This window comes from Plecotus auritus, assembly GCF_963455305.1.
Source record: "Plecotus auritus genome assembly, chromosome: 5".
NCBI classification, from domain to species: Eukaryota; Metazoa; Chordata; class Mammalia; order Chiroptera; family Vespertilionidae; genus Plecotus; species Plecotus auritus.
Window position 1 is genome coordinate 43,940,478 of NC_137776.1, and position 15,087 is coordinate 43,955,564.

At 37.0% G+C, this 15,087-nt stretch overlaps 1 protein-coding gene and 1 pseudogene across 2 annotated transcripts in view; both read left to right on the plus strand.

Annotated features, from left to right (window-relative positions):
• Nucleotides 1-15,087, plus strand: part of NFE2L2 (NFE2 like bZIP transcription factor 2) — a 152,286-nt gene that overhangs the window by 16,914 nt on the left and 120,285 nt on the right. The window lies entirely within an intron of this gene.
• On the plus strand, nucleotides 12,319-12,840 carry LOC308248639 (myosin regulatory light polypeptide 9-like; annotated as a pseudogene). Its single transcript has one exon. The product of its transcript is annotated as a myosin regulatory light polypeptide 9-like (transcript).

Below are 15,087 nucleotides of genomic sequence, written 5' to 3' on the forward strand. Positions count from 1 at the left end.
CCTTCCAGTGATACCAACAACAATCAAGACTTAACAACAACAAGGCTGTACACACAGTCCACAAAGGGGTGCACCAAGAGTGTCCACCTCAGGTTAACTGGGGAGGCTGACCCACTGGGCCATATAGGGAACCTAGCACACAAAGCTACCCTACCAACTCAGGGAAGCAGCAAAAATGCGGCAACAAAGAAACATCACAAACGAAAGAAATGGAGGAAAACAAACAACTGGATATAGAATTCAAAACCACAGTTATAATGCTTTTCAAGAATATTCTAGAAAAGGCCGATAAATTTAGCAAGACCCTCGAAGATATGAAAAAGGACCAACTAGAAATTAAACACACACTGACTGAAATAAAAAATATTATACAGAGACCCAACAGCAGATTAGAGAAACGCAAGAATCAAGTCAAAGATTTGAAATACAAAGAAGCAAAAAACACTCAACTGGAAAAGCAAAAAGAAAAAAGAATCCAAAAAGTTGAAGATAGTGTAAGAAGCCTCTGGGACAACTTCAAGCATACCAACATCAGAATTATGGGAGTGCCAGAAGAAGACAGAGAGCAAGATACTGAAAACCTATTTGAAGAAATAATGACTGAAAACTTCCCCCACCTGGGGAAAGAAATAGACTTACAAGTCCAGGAAGCGCACAGAACCCCAAACAAAAGGAATCCAAAGAGGACCACACCAAGACACTTCATAATTAAAATGCCAAGAGCAAAAGACAAAGAGAGAATATTAAAAGCAGCGAGAGAAAAAACAGTTAATTATCTACAAGGGAGCACCCATACGACTGTCAGCTGATTTCTCAACAGAAACTATGCAGGCCAGATTGGAGTGGCAAGAAATATTCAAAGTGATGAATAGGAAGAACCTACAACCAAGACTACTCTACCCAGCAAAGCTATCATTCAGAATGGAAGGTCAGATAAAGAGCTTCACAGATAAGAAAAAGCTAAAGGAGTTCATCACCACCAAACCAGTATTATATGAAATGCTGAAAGGTATTCTTTAAGAAGAGGAAGAAGAAAAAAATAAAGATAAAAATTATGAACAACCAATACATATCAACAAGTGAACCTAAAAATCAAGTGAATTAGCCGAAACCGGTTTGGCTCGGTGGATAGAGCGTCGGCCTGCGGACTGAAGGGTCCCAGGTTCGATTCCGGTCAGGGGCATGTGCCTTGGTTGCGGGCACGTCCCCGGTGGGAGGTGTGCAGGAGGCGGCTGATCGATGTTTCTCTCTCATCGATGTTTCTGGCTCTCTATCCCTCTCCCTTCCTCTCTGTGAAATATCAGTAAAATATATTTTTTAAAAAAAATCAAGTGAATTAAAAATCTGAGGAACAGAATAAACTGGTGAATATAATAGAATCAAGGGCATAGAAAGGGAGTGGACTGATAATTCTCAGGGGGAAAGGGGTTTGGGAAGTGTAGGAAGAGACTGGACAAAAATCGTACACCTATGGATGAGGACAGTGGTGGGGGAGGTAAGGGCAGAGGGTGGGGTGGGAACCGAGTGGAGGGGAGCTATGGGGGAAAAAAGGAGAAACAATTGTAATAATCTGAATAAAGATTTATTAAATTAAAAAACACACACACAAAAAAACACTGGTGAGCAATTAACTGCCACCTGCAGAAACAGCAAAAGAGGTTACTTTTTCAACCTAACATAAAGACAGCATTTCACATTTTAATACAGTTATGGTGTATTGGTTATCTATTGCTGGCTAACAAATCACCCTAAAATTTAGTGACTTAAAACAACAAACATTTATTATCTCATACGATTTCTGAGGGTCAAGACCCAAGAATGGCTTAGGTAGGTGGTTCTGGCTCAGGATCTCTTAAGAAGATGTGGTCCTTTCAAGGCTTAACTGAAGCTAAAGAACCCTTTTCCAAGTTCATTCACAAGATTATTAGCCAATCTCCATTCCCTACCACAAAGGTCTCACCATGGCCTGCCTAAGTGTCCACATGGCATGGCAGTTGGTTTCCCACAGAGAAACGTGAACAGAGTAAAAGAGAGAGAAAGACAAAGAGAGCGAGCACATGGGCGAGTGCCCAATATAGAAGCCATAGTCATTTAAAATCTAATCTTGGAAGCATCATACTATCATTTCTGCCTTATTCTGTTGGTCATGCAGACCAAACCTAGAACATCATGGGAGGGGAACACAAGGGTGTGAATACCAGAAGGCAGAGATCACTGGGTACCATTTTGGAGGCTGACTACTACATGTAGAATAGAAAGAGCAATCTCTTAAATATTAGAGATAGGATACGTGAAAATGGATTTGCAAGGATTGTCTTTAATTGAAGTTGGACCCCAACCCATCTGGGATGGTTTTGTTATTAAAGAAGTAGCCAAATGATAACATCCAATCATTTACAACTTTCAAAATACCTTAACACTCTAAATCTTTGTGTATAAAAGTGGAGTACCCCATCAAGCACTTACGCCAAGGGATTACTGAGTTTATTCAGAACGAAAAGAGCAATAGCAATTGCTGCTAAATTCTGTTTCATCCCTACAGTTCCCAAGTGAGGTCATGTGTGCCTCTGCCAAAGCTCAGTTCCTGGTTTCTTGTCCCATTCCTGGTGGACTTCTATCTTACACAAATGCTACAGTCTGTTTTTTTTGTTGTTGTTGTTGATTTATAATTTTAACCATCCCAACCAAAGAATCATGGTAAAAGAGAAAGAAAATACAGCATATGGTTTTTGCCTTCAACAAACTTAAAACCTTTATAAACTGACAGTCCCTAGCTATCCCTAGGCCTCAGTTTATACATACCAAATTAAAAGTTATGCTACAGTCTCTTTGTATTCATCACTAATTCAATACATGTGTATTGATTTTTAGCACTGGTAGTTTTAAAAATATTGTAGGGTTTCCTACCAAACTTTCAGAATGTAAATCATCATTGCAGATAGCTCACCAATAACATAATGTGTGGTTAAACTGTTGAAATAATAGTTAAATTCCACAGTCCACAGAGAATCATATTTTTTCAACTATGATGTTCACTAGAGTATAATAAGATATCTGGCCTATTGGCAAGTAGATATCTTCTCATTAAAAATAGACGAACACACTCAAAAGTAGCTCTAAAATCAGTAAACTACAAAATAAAGTATGATTATTTAGGTATAGTAGAAGGGAAGGAGAAAGATGAGTGACATTCTTTCACTTTCATAATAGCTATCATGAAAGAAATAGGCTTTACAATAATTTTACTCATTGGTAAAAGAGATAATCATTTTTAAAATTGATTGAATAATAAATTAATTCTCCTTAATGCAAAGAGTTTGATGCATATGACCATTCATTCTGAGTCTAATAGTCACTATTTTTTTAATAGTCACTATTAATCATTATCTCCTCCCAACCCAACAGTACTCTCAATATCCTGAAATTCTGAAGTACAGATTCTTTCATGAGTCCTCTATTGATGTTATCAGAACATGTGGATTTAAATTGTTGTCAGGTATTTTCTTCTTGTCAAGATAATTCATTGGTATCTCTTCAAAGGAGATTTTTTTTGGTACCACTCTAAAGAATAAAATAATACCTCAGCCCCAAAATTAAAATAATATATTTGTTAGTCTTTAACAGTGAGTTCATTCTGGTTCATTCTCTGTGAGTTATTATTTTATACAGCTAAATTATGTGGGTTTCTTTTTAGCTTCACTTTAGCAGACATTTTTCCCAGGAAAAGATTGTTGTTGATCATAGCAGCAGGTCTAATTCCTTTCTCATGTGTTTATTTTTTAAGAACTCCCACAGACTGGCTTGACCTTAACCATAGATAGAAGTTTATTCTGTATGATTTGTGTGTGTATGTGTGAAGTAGGGGGCAACCAAGGTTGTATAGAAAATAAATCTTGTTTTATACAAACATGTAAGAGAAGCCTCAAATATTCAAAAAAGAATAATGATTAATATGTGATTCTTTCCTAAGAGCAAGTTTTGATAGTCCTGGAATAGAGGTACCACAAGAATACCAGGCACCTAAAAGGAGGTTAGGAGAGATGGAGAGGTCAGGCAGAACATACCTACATCCAAGATCAGTCATTTGTCCTTCTATCCAAGCTGTGCCTAAGGGCAGACCTGCCCCCCAATGACTCCCATAGGAATTAAAATGAATACATGCATATGTTAAAAAAAAAAACAAAACTAACTTCACAGTTACTCTTGTATTTCAGGAAATTGTCCCTTATACCAAGACAAGACTTGAGGATGAATTACCTAAGAGTAACATAAAGGATGGTTGTCATTTTATAGTGACAAGATGAGAGACAGATAAATAAGAAATGAGATGTAATAAAAAATGGATCTAAATGTTAACAGAAAAGCATTCTCCAGTTATACATATTAAAGGGGGAGAGAGGAAAATATCACACAGGGAAGGAAAAGTGATTACAATTAACCATGTAAAGATAATTTTCTGGTGGGTTTTTTTAATGGTTTCTGGGTAGTGCTTGTTTTATTCCCAGATTTTATAAAATAATTTAATTAGGTACAACAGTTGGTTTTTATTTGAAGTAGAATAGAAAGTCAAACTCTTTGGGTCAGGGATAGAAATGGCTGGTGTATATTTTTAATTGCTGAATATATTTAGCATGGTATATATCTCAGTAGTGGAGAGGAAGAAAAACCTCCTGCTCTTTTTTTTTTAATCCCTACCCAGGGATATTTTTCCATTGATTTTTAGAGACAGTGGGAGAGAGAGGGAAAGACAGAAATATCAATGTGAGAGAAACACATTGATTGGTTGCCTCCTGCATGCGCCCTGACCAGGGCTCAGGGCGGGGAGGAGCCTGCAACAGAGGATGTGCCCTGACTGGAATCGAATCCGGGACCCGTAGGTCCACAGGCCAATGCTCTATCCACTGAGCCAACCGGCTAGGGCGCTCCTGCTCTTAATAGAAATAACTTATAGCTGTGAGTCAGGAGCCCTGGGTTGAGGTTTTGGTTCTACCACCTAAAAATGTATGATCTTAAATAAAATTTTTGCTCTCTCTCTTCATTCCTTAACTTTTTTCACCTTATTTACTGTTTGGGTTAAGATCTTAATTTCTTTTCACCTTTTGGGATATTGTTAGGGTCAAATGAAATAATTTGTATAAAAGTACTGTTCAAGTACATGTTGTTATTTGTCATTCTATTTTATACCTCGGAAGATAAACAAAATTTCCTAAAGATAGAAAAAGGCTAAATGTAATGCCTAATCCTGGAAAGAATGGAAAGGACAACCCCAATTTAGTTTAATTTTGACATACATAAAAATACCAAAACAAATCAATAACATGTATTAGTCTTTTAAAGTACCCATTCCTGGCTCAGATAGCAATTAATATGGCTTCTTGAAGAGAAATGACACCAATTAAGTTCATTTTATGACATAACAGACTGTTCACATAAGGGGAAAATAACATATAAGTCTGCTTCAGCCATAATTCAAGTGCTCATAGATATTTAATATGATTGGAGAAAAATCAATAAAGCTTTACATTCTGTTTCACTTTCCCTTTCTCAGTCTCATGGCTAATAATTGCTTTTTATATAGGCAAATCTTTTGATTTTAGCCTTAAGCTAGAATGGTGGGGTATCTAGAGTGATAAATGGGAAATTAAATTTTTTTAGATTGAAGATTCAATACAATGGTACACACACACACACACCAAAATAACAAGTGTAATAAGAACTGTTTACATTAAGAGTCAGGATCTTTGCATTCCACCTTAGAACTAGCTAAGTGACCAGACTCTAGTTTGATAGTTGTCCTGGTGCTCTATCAAGAGTTGACCCAAACCCAAATAGCAATTGCTTACTTTCCAGAGACCTGTGGAGTATTCTGCCCTTCTCTTTTGGGGAAGAAAAAGAAGAATGTGGTTTGCAGGAATATTCCTGCAAATAAAGAAGAATGTGGTTTGCAGGAATATTAAATGTAAATTCTGTAGGATTTCAGAGAAACAGGGCATGTTTCCCTTGTTCCGCTGTCATAAATTTGGGAAACACCTCTGTAATTCTGCCCCCTTGTAAAATCTCATTAGCTGTTAGCTTACTAAAGGTTCCCAAAATTCTTTGTAACATTGTGTAATACAGTGTGTTTTCCCACAGAATGGTTTCCCCCCAGCACTTATTTATAGCCCTTTGTGGCTTAAATTATAAGGTCCTACAGAGCAAGTGCTCAAGATACAAGTAACTAATGCCAGCACCAAAAGGACAGTGGTCATTGGTGAATCATTCTGTGAATGGTGGCCCAACGTGGTCTGTCCAAAGTTTAAATTATTAATGCCTTGGATGAAGGTCAAGGGAACCTGTTCTTAACATTTTAACATGACACTTAACCTAAATCTACATAATAAAAACTTTTTCTCTTAGCTATAAGGTAAATTCAGCCAATTAGGCAGAATTGAACCTTTTAAACAGACCTAGAAAGCTTATTGCACACACAAACACTCACAAGTACACATGTACTTCAGTATTTCTAAACATGGAAGCCATAATCTAGATGGGTGACTGAAGTTTGTGAGTTTGCTAATTCCTTGGGTGAAAGAATAAGAATCCAAGATAATACTGAACATTCAACAAATAGTAGAGTAGAAAAAGCAAGAAGTTAGTTGTTGTTTTTTAATTTCTAAAATCTTTGTTGTTGAAAATATTACATATGTTCCCATTTTCCCCCAATTAACCCTTTCTAGTCCACCCCAACAGCGCCCCCCCCCCCCCCCCCCCCGCCCCAGGCCTTTACCACCCTATTGTCTGTGTTCATGGGTTATGCATATATGCATACAAGTTCTTTGGTTGATCTCTTCCCACCCACCCTTCCTTTCCTCTGAGATTCAATAGTCTGTTGCATTAGTACTTCTTAGGATGAGGGAGGGGTACAGATTTAGGAGAATGTTGTTAAAAGGAAAGGAAGAAATTTAATAATATCTCAGCACATGGAAAGAATCATAATGCTTCCAGATATATTCCTATTTTCTTATTTGAAAGGATGATCCTTGCTGTGATAGGAATATTGTATGTGGTGGAGGATGAAAAGATTAGCAGCTCAGTCTTTATCTTTGATATTTAACTTGAATTGGTAACAGCAATATAGACATTCAGAAGTGGAAAAAGTGTCATGTTTATATAAAATGGACAGATGATCTCCTACCCTAAATTTCATGAATAATCTTCATAACCTCTTTCACCTTTTTTTACCCAGAAAAAACAAAGAATCATCTTTGTGCATTTATCCATTTTTCTAGAAAGTAACCTTCTAAAACTGCATCTTTGGCCTGTTCTGAATGGGTGTAAGCATCCTAGGGGTGTTCAACTAATGATGATAAAGAATCTTAGATGGAGAACACAAAGTCAGACTAAAAGTTAACAAGGTCCTATTCTAAATTCTTAATGCCTGGGCTTCTAGCAAAGCCAGATCTCAGTTGCATTACTTCTAAGCTGAGTCTGGTTTGTTTTCTTAATGTATTAATTTTGTTTCCTAAAGTAATTTACTCAAGTAGTTCTATTAAGTATTGCAATGCCAATAAGTCTGAGTTATCCTGGCAATACCAAATATTTTGAAAACATTTATAGTCAAAGACATGTTTTGTTCTATTATCTCTCCCTTAGCTGGGGAAAAAAGACTTGCTACAAATAGCAGGATTAGTGGGTCACAAAATAATTTACAACTTATGCTAAATCATGAACTTCTCATTGCTGTTTTCATGGTTTGTCATGCATAACATTTTTAGCAAGTCTGGCCTGAGATTTATGCAAGTTACTATTAGTCATTAGTATCCATAGGCCCTATCAAGTCAATGATGTCTGCTCACTTGTTGGATATATTCTTTAAATGTACAAAGTTTCTGTATAGTCTATAACTGGCATAGTATAGACTACATTAGTCTACATTCTTCTCAATATATTCCAGAGTTATGACTTCTAAGAGCTTAGATTGGCTGCACTTACAATAACTTATTTCTCCAAATCCACCGGTGCTGCCCCTGTTCTCCCACTCTCAGATAGAAATCTGAATGTTCTCTTTGAGTTGTCTCTTGTCCTAACACTTCTATTCCAACCATCACCATATTATATCAGAAAAGGAATCACCTTTTCCTCACTCTTTCCACTACCATAGCCTATGCCAGGCCACATCTCCTCTCTCCTGGTCAACTTAAAAGTGATAGTTCAAGATTTCACACACCAAGTTGCTGGCACACAGAGAGAATGAAAAGAGATCAGAGAGCTATCTCACAGTTTTCTCACAAACAAGGGCAAAAAGATAATATGGCCACCTGATGTCCTGTCAGAGTAATACAATAATACTACTAGGCACCAGAGCAGAGTTCTCTGGCGATAAAACCAAGATGGAAAAGGAGAAAGGGCCTGGGATACTTTTGAAACATGGAGTCAGTAGGAAGTTACTAGAGTAACTCCTTAGGAGCGATTAGGAGATTGTATAAAGAGCCAGGGAAGGGTTTAAGGTTGTATAGACAGAGGTGGCACCAGAATTGCAAAAAACAGGTTCACTTCTTGTTCAAACTTGCCTGGATCCAGCCTTGCAGGAGATTATGGCAAGGTCAAGAGGATTGGGTAAGGCCCTGAGGCACCAGTGCGCTTTTTTTTTTTTTTTTTTATCACCTCTCTTCTGTATTTATTATACTTCACCTACAGTACTCTCCTACTCTCACTGACATTGCCCCACATATTCCTCTTTGTCCTAGAAGTCTATTTTAATGTAAAGAAATTCAAAAGTATCAAGTTTTTAAAAGAAAATTACTGTTTTGTACTAAGTCCCAAACCCTGTGCATGTTTGTGTCTGGTTAAATCCTGGGCTTATATCTTAACATTCCAATATGCAGAGGCAACCAAAGGGTACTTTAGGATTGGTCCCTGGAAGTTAGGCCAGGCAAAGCCACCTCAGCCACATCTGCCAAAGGTATAAAGAATTGCTAGTTAGCCACCGCTTCCTTTACCTGCCTTTGCATTTATCCATGAACACAAACCTTTTATATTGAACACCACTTGCTATAACTTAAAATTAGATAAGGTGACCTAATTTCAACTCCATGTAAGAGAGCATAGCTACCAGAACTCTTACATTCCAGAGCCAAACCCATTACTATCTACCTGTGCTATTATTATAAGCAGGTCAGCTTCTTGGAGCCTTACTTCTTCATCTGAAAAATAGAAATACTAGCTGCTCCCCTTCTTCACATGGCAGCATTGAAATCAAGCCAGGTAGAAGATGAGAACATTCTTTTTTGGAAGATGTCTATTATGATACAAAAATAAGGTATTATAATAATTTTAGTAATTATAATTGTTAGTAGTAATAATAATTTTTATTATCAATAACAGTAGTAAATATGAGAAATAGTTTATTTTCACACAGTCTTGTGACATAATCCCCAAAGACTATATACAAGTATCTTAGTCAACATTAATAGGTCCATCCATCTGGTACATCACTAAGTTCAATACCAGGCAGAGACAGAGATAGGAGAAAAGGTGGTAAAAAAAGAAAAGGAAAAGGGAGGGAGAGAAAAGATGAGGGGGAAGAAGGGAGACAGAGCAGATGGAGAGAAAGGGACAAAGGGAAGTGAGAGAAGTAGGGAAGATGAGAAGAGAAAGGCCACCTTCACTACCTTCCTTTCACCTCCTGAAACTACCTTTATTAGAATTACTATGAGGCAGTCTTCAGAGGGATTTTTCCATAAGAAGTCATTGAAATCATTAACTGAACTGGATAATCATGTTTTGCATAGATCTGGTCTTCACACATGGCTCCTCAAGAGGGAGATGCAAAGAAGGCAATTTTAAAGGCCAAAAAAATAAAATTTAAAAAATGAGCAAGGAAATAACCTTGCTTAGTGGTTAGCCACTATTTTGCATGAGAACCAACTTAGGGGTAAAATGTTTATGGCTTCATTTTTTTAATACTGTAAATGAAGTCCCCTGGGTAAAATGTATATTTTTACTATATATATATATTATCTATCTGTTAAACAGAAAAATGTCAATGAGCAAATTGACAAAGCTTCTTAGACACTTAATTATTAATTTCTGAGCATAGATGAAAAGCAGCAAAACAGATGTAGTTTTTGGATTTTTTATTTTGATTAGCATTGGGAGAACTGGTATGGTGAAGGTAGTTGGGGTTCAGAAGAGGGAGTAAGGGGAAAAGAACAAATGCATCAAATAGTTATTGAAAGATTCAAATTTTCCACATTTCCTCTCTGTGGAAGAAAATCAAAGTTTAACTTTGGGGGATATCATAGATTTTTTTTCTTGGTGGTGGTAGATGCAGAAAAACATCTTAAAACATCTTAAAACATACCCAGTCTGACTCATAAGGAGCAACACCCAAGACCCATTCCTTTCTCTCTCTCTCTCTCTCTCTCTCTCTCTCTCTCTCTCTCTCTCTCTCTCACACACACACACACACACACACACACACACACACACACACACACACTCATATATCTTTAAGATTTTTAGGCTTATTTTTAATTTATTTTTATTTCTCATGTACAAAAACCTAGGATTATACTGCTCCTCTTTATGTGTTATGGAAGAAGGTTTAGGCACAATATTAACGGAGTTGATTTAATAACCTTTTATGTGCCAAAAGAAGTAAGAAGTCTAACCCATGGGATGCTTTGTGCTTTCTTATTGTCTTGAATTGTGTAGGTGGGGATTTTTCCTTAAAATATATTTTTTCATATATATATAAAACACAATAGATTGGTGAACATAGAATTAAGACTGCACATTTGCAAAGAGCTAAGACACATGCCCCCAAATAAAAAGGGGACTGGGCTGGTTTCAGCTGAAAGAACAACAATCATTTAAGACAACAGTCTGCCCTTTCAGCTGAAAATATGGGAAATGGAGTGGCACAAATGAGGGTCTTCCTTGACTGTCCCAAATATCTGTAGGATAATTAATGTGCCCTTCACCCTGCTTAATGGAAGCCACTGCTCCACTTCATTTAAATTCAAACAGTAGAAATAGGGGAAGAAGGAGCTTTTATATATGTAATGTTATTTTTTATTAGAAAGTAAGTCATGAGAAAAAATGTTTTAAATTAATGTTCACTGTAGAAAATTAAAATGTACAAAAAATATAAGGAAGAAAATAAAAATAGTTTAGAATTCTACCACCTGTCCTAGGGAGATGTGTGCTGGTAATATTTTGTTTTTCTTCCTAGTATTTTTTTTTCTTTAGCTCTAGACTGTCTTGGCTTAATATAAGAAGAAAACTGTCATTTGATGTTTTTTGTTTGTTTGTTTTTTGTTTTTAATATATTTTATTGATTTTTTTTTTACAGAGAGGAAGGGAGAGGGATAGAGAGCTAGAAACATCGATGAGAGAGAGACATCGATCAGCTGCCTCCTGCACAGCCCCCACTGGGGATGTGCCCGCAACCAAGGTACATGCCCTTGACCGGAATCGAACCCGGGACCCTTCAGTCCGCAGTCCAATGCTCTATCCACTGAGCCAAACCGGCTAGGGCTGTCTTTTGATGTTTGATGCTTTCAGCACTGCTAGGCAAGAAATTAATAAAAAATGCAAAAATAAAAGAGAAACAATAAGTGTACCCATTTGAACTGGGGGAAGCTGTACCAGCCTCCAGAACCAAATATTCAAAGAAAGAAAGCAGTTGTGACAAATCAGCAGAGTGGAGGGGGAAGAACACATAGAACATTCCATCCTAGTGCTGTTTTACTGGTCCCGCACTCCTTGACCTTAGGAAAATTATTCTCCTTTTTCTTCATCTGTAAAATAGGGGAGTGCAGTTTAGCAATTCCACAAACATAAGGTGTTTTGCTCTGTGCTAGAGACCAGAGATGACAGGCAGGAAACTTCTAGTCTAATCTAGTGAGTTTTGCAACTTAGAAATAAAATGTAGGTAAACTTTCATAATATTCCTGAAGTTCCTCCTGAGATTTAAAAGAAGATAATTTGCAAATTCTTAATTTAATTGCCAAGTCACATGCCCCAAAATAAAAAGGGGACTGAGCTGGTTTCAGCTGAAAGAACAACAATCATTTAAGACAACGTCTGCCCTTTTGGCTGAAAATATGGGAAATGGAGTAGCACAAATGAGGGTCTTCCTTGACTGTCCCAAATATCTGCCCAAAGTTCCTCAGGTCCTGAAATTCAGTAATATAGTATCACCCAAAGTCAAGTGCATCTTTAAGATATCACCAAACTGGGTGTAGAAGGGTGGCAATAGCTGCAGCAAGGGCAGTGAGAAGGGTCACTGAAGTTCTTGGATTCTCACAGCTGTGCAGGGATCTAACTGCCACCATGTTGAGCAGAAGGGCAAAGATCAAGACCACCATGAAGCCACGCATCCCCCACCCCCACCACATGCAACATCCAGTATGTTTGCCATGTTTGACCAGACAGATTCAGGAGTTCAAAGAGGCCTTCAACATGATTGATCAGAACAGAGATGGTTTCATTAATAAGGAAGATTTACATGGCATGCTTACCTCCCTGGAGAAGAATCCAACTGATGAGTCTCTAGATGCCATAATGAATGAGGCTCCTGGTTTCATAAATTTCACCATGTTTGTCTTGAAGTTTGGTGAAAACTTAAATGGCACGGATCCAGAAGATGTCATCAGGAATGCTTTTGCTTGCTTTGATGAAGAAGCAACTGGCACTACTCAGGAAGTTTACCTGAGAGAGCAGCTGACAACAAATCAGTTTATAGTCAAGGAAGATGAGCTGTACAGAGAAGCACCTATTGACAAAAAGAGAAGTTTCAATTACATTGAGTTCATGTGCATTTTTAAACATGGAGCAAAAGACAAAGATGACTGAAAAGAACTCCATATTGTAGACAACTGCTCCTTGTCACCCCTTTGAGTACTTCTGAGACTTTCTCTTAGAGCCTATATCATGCCCTTAGCTTTACAGCTTTTATCTTTCTCATAGTATTTATCTTCAGCCATTTTGGGTACATGACTCTTTATAATCTGACTGGAAGTTGACTTTTTGTCATTTTCAGAATAGGAAATCGGGTAATTTAACTTATCAGCCACCCCCAATATAACTGCAATCTATACAGAGTTAAAACAGGATGGGGCAAAAGTAGGTTTCCAGTTGTGAATACATTAAACACAGAGTTTATTCTTGTATTATTTATTAATTATTGTATTATTTTTCAAATGAACAACTATAAACCTACTTTTGCCTCACCCTGTATATTTTTTCAGAGGAAGTTATTCACTGATTTTTTCCTGAACAATAATTAAACTTTATGATAAAAACTTAAAAAAACACACAATACCACCCTAAACCAGTACTAGTCATTCTCATGCTGAGAGCAAATTTCTTGAGAGTCTTGGAGAATCCCACTTTCAAAGCCAATGGAAATCAGAACTGAATATCCTGTCAATTCAATTATAAATTCCCTAAATACCAAGGGCCAACCTGTCACAAAATTGGACAGTAAAAATCTATCCTTACTCCTAATCTTCCTCCTGATCCTTCTTTCCTCAACCAGTTTCACCTTGATCTAGGAATTGAGTGACTTTAAAATTTCTTTTCCATTTCTTATGAAAAGCTATTGAAAAGTAGTAGAGGTAAATCTTTTACAGCTTAGTGTGTTTATCCCAAGAAAATGTGTAAAAAATCTGTATATGTAATTGTTTAACAGAAGTTTTTCTTCCTGTTGAAGGAATTTTATATGTCAGTAAGTAGGTGGAGAAATATATATTTAGAGGCAAGACAAAATGACCTTCTTCAGATCCCTAAATTTATGCCAGATATGAGGAGCCTTTGTCCAAGAGTCTTTTAAATGCTGGAACAATGTAGATTATGTCTCTGCTATGTCTCTAATATGTCTCCAAATTTCACTAATTAGGACCTCTTCTCTCCTTCTCCCTCACTTGGAGCTACATTTGAACATAGTTATAACAACTAACAGAAAGACTACCTAATTATGACAAGCGCTAAAAGAAATGTAATATCAAAGAACCATTTCAAGGGGCAGAGAGGAGATTGTTTGCTTATCTTCTGTTTTTGTAGTAAGAATTTAGGGAAGATGTCTCAATTTAAATGAATTATAAATTGAATTAGTAATTGATATATTTACAAAGAAATTATTCTTCCAGATCACTGTTGTCCAACAGAACTTCCATAATAATGGAAATGATCTATAACTGCAATCTAATGGGTAGTCACCAGCTCATGTGGTTATTGAGCACTCAAAAATGGCACTTGAAATTCACAAACTAAATTTTTAATTTTTATTTAATTTTAATTAATTTAAATTTATATAGCCACATGTGGCTAATAGATACTGCATTAGCACAGTTCGATTTGATTCTTTATGCCAAATATGCTCTTCTGACCCTGACAAGGAAACTTCATCCAAGTAGGGTGAATGTCTTTAGAATTTCAGGTCTATTGTAATTACATTAGTTGTCAAGTCCAAAGCAGTTGCTATGGACAAACCAGAAGATCTACAGGATTGCCACGGAATCTTTATTGGGAAAGCACAGGGCAAACCAGTATGGCTAGACTCAGGCCTAAGCCCATCCTTCAAAGTAATCCATATAAAGTCAACTTAATGCTTATGTTTCTTTGAGCTCGTTTCTACTGGGAGTTTTTCATGTTTCTACGTCAACCCTTGTTACAGGATACCTTGAAAAGATAGCCCATGACCAAAATAGTGATATCAACAGCTCTTTCTGACTAATGGAACTGGTGTACTGTGACTATTGTCTATCATTCTTAGGCAAGACCTTTGGGGCCCTTTCAAGAAGCAGCTTGAGTGCTCTTCCTCTCAGGACCATGTCAGCACCTTTCCCTTCCCCTCCTCTTCCCCTGTTACCTTTGCCTTTCTCTCTCCGAAGCACCAAGGGTCCTTCTTCTGTCTCTGTAACTTGTTTCCTGAGCCAACCCAGCCCAGCTGGCTCACTTCTACTACTTCTGTAACTTTCTAAATAAACTTTCTCTTGTAGTTTGAAAAAATAATAAGCAGCAGTAGCTTGAATATCTGTTATGAGGAAAGAGCACTATAGAGTGTCTACAGGCCCTTTGTTGAAAATTTGGTTTTTGATC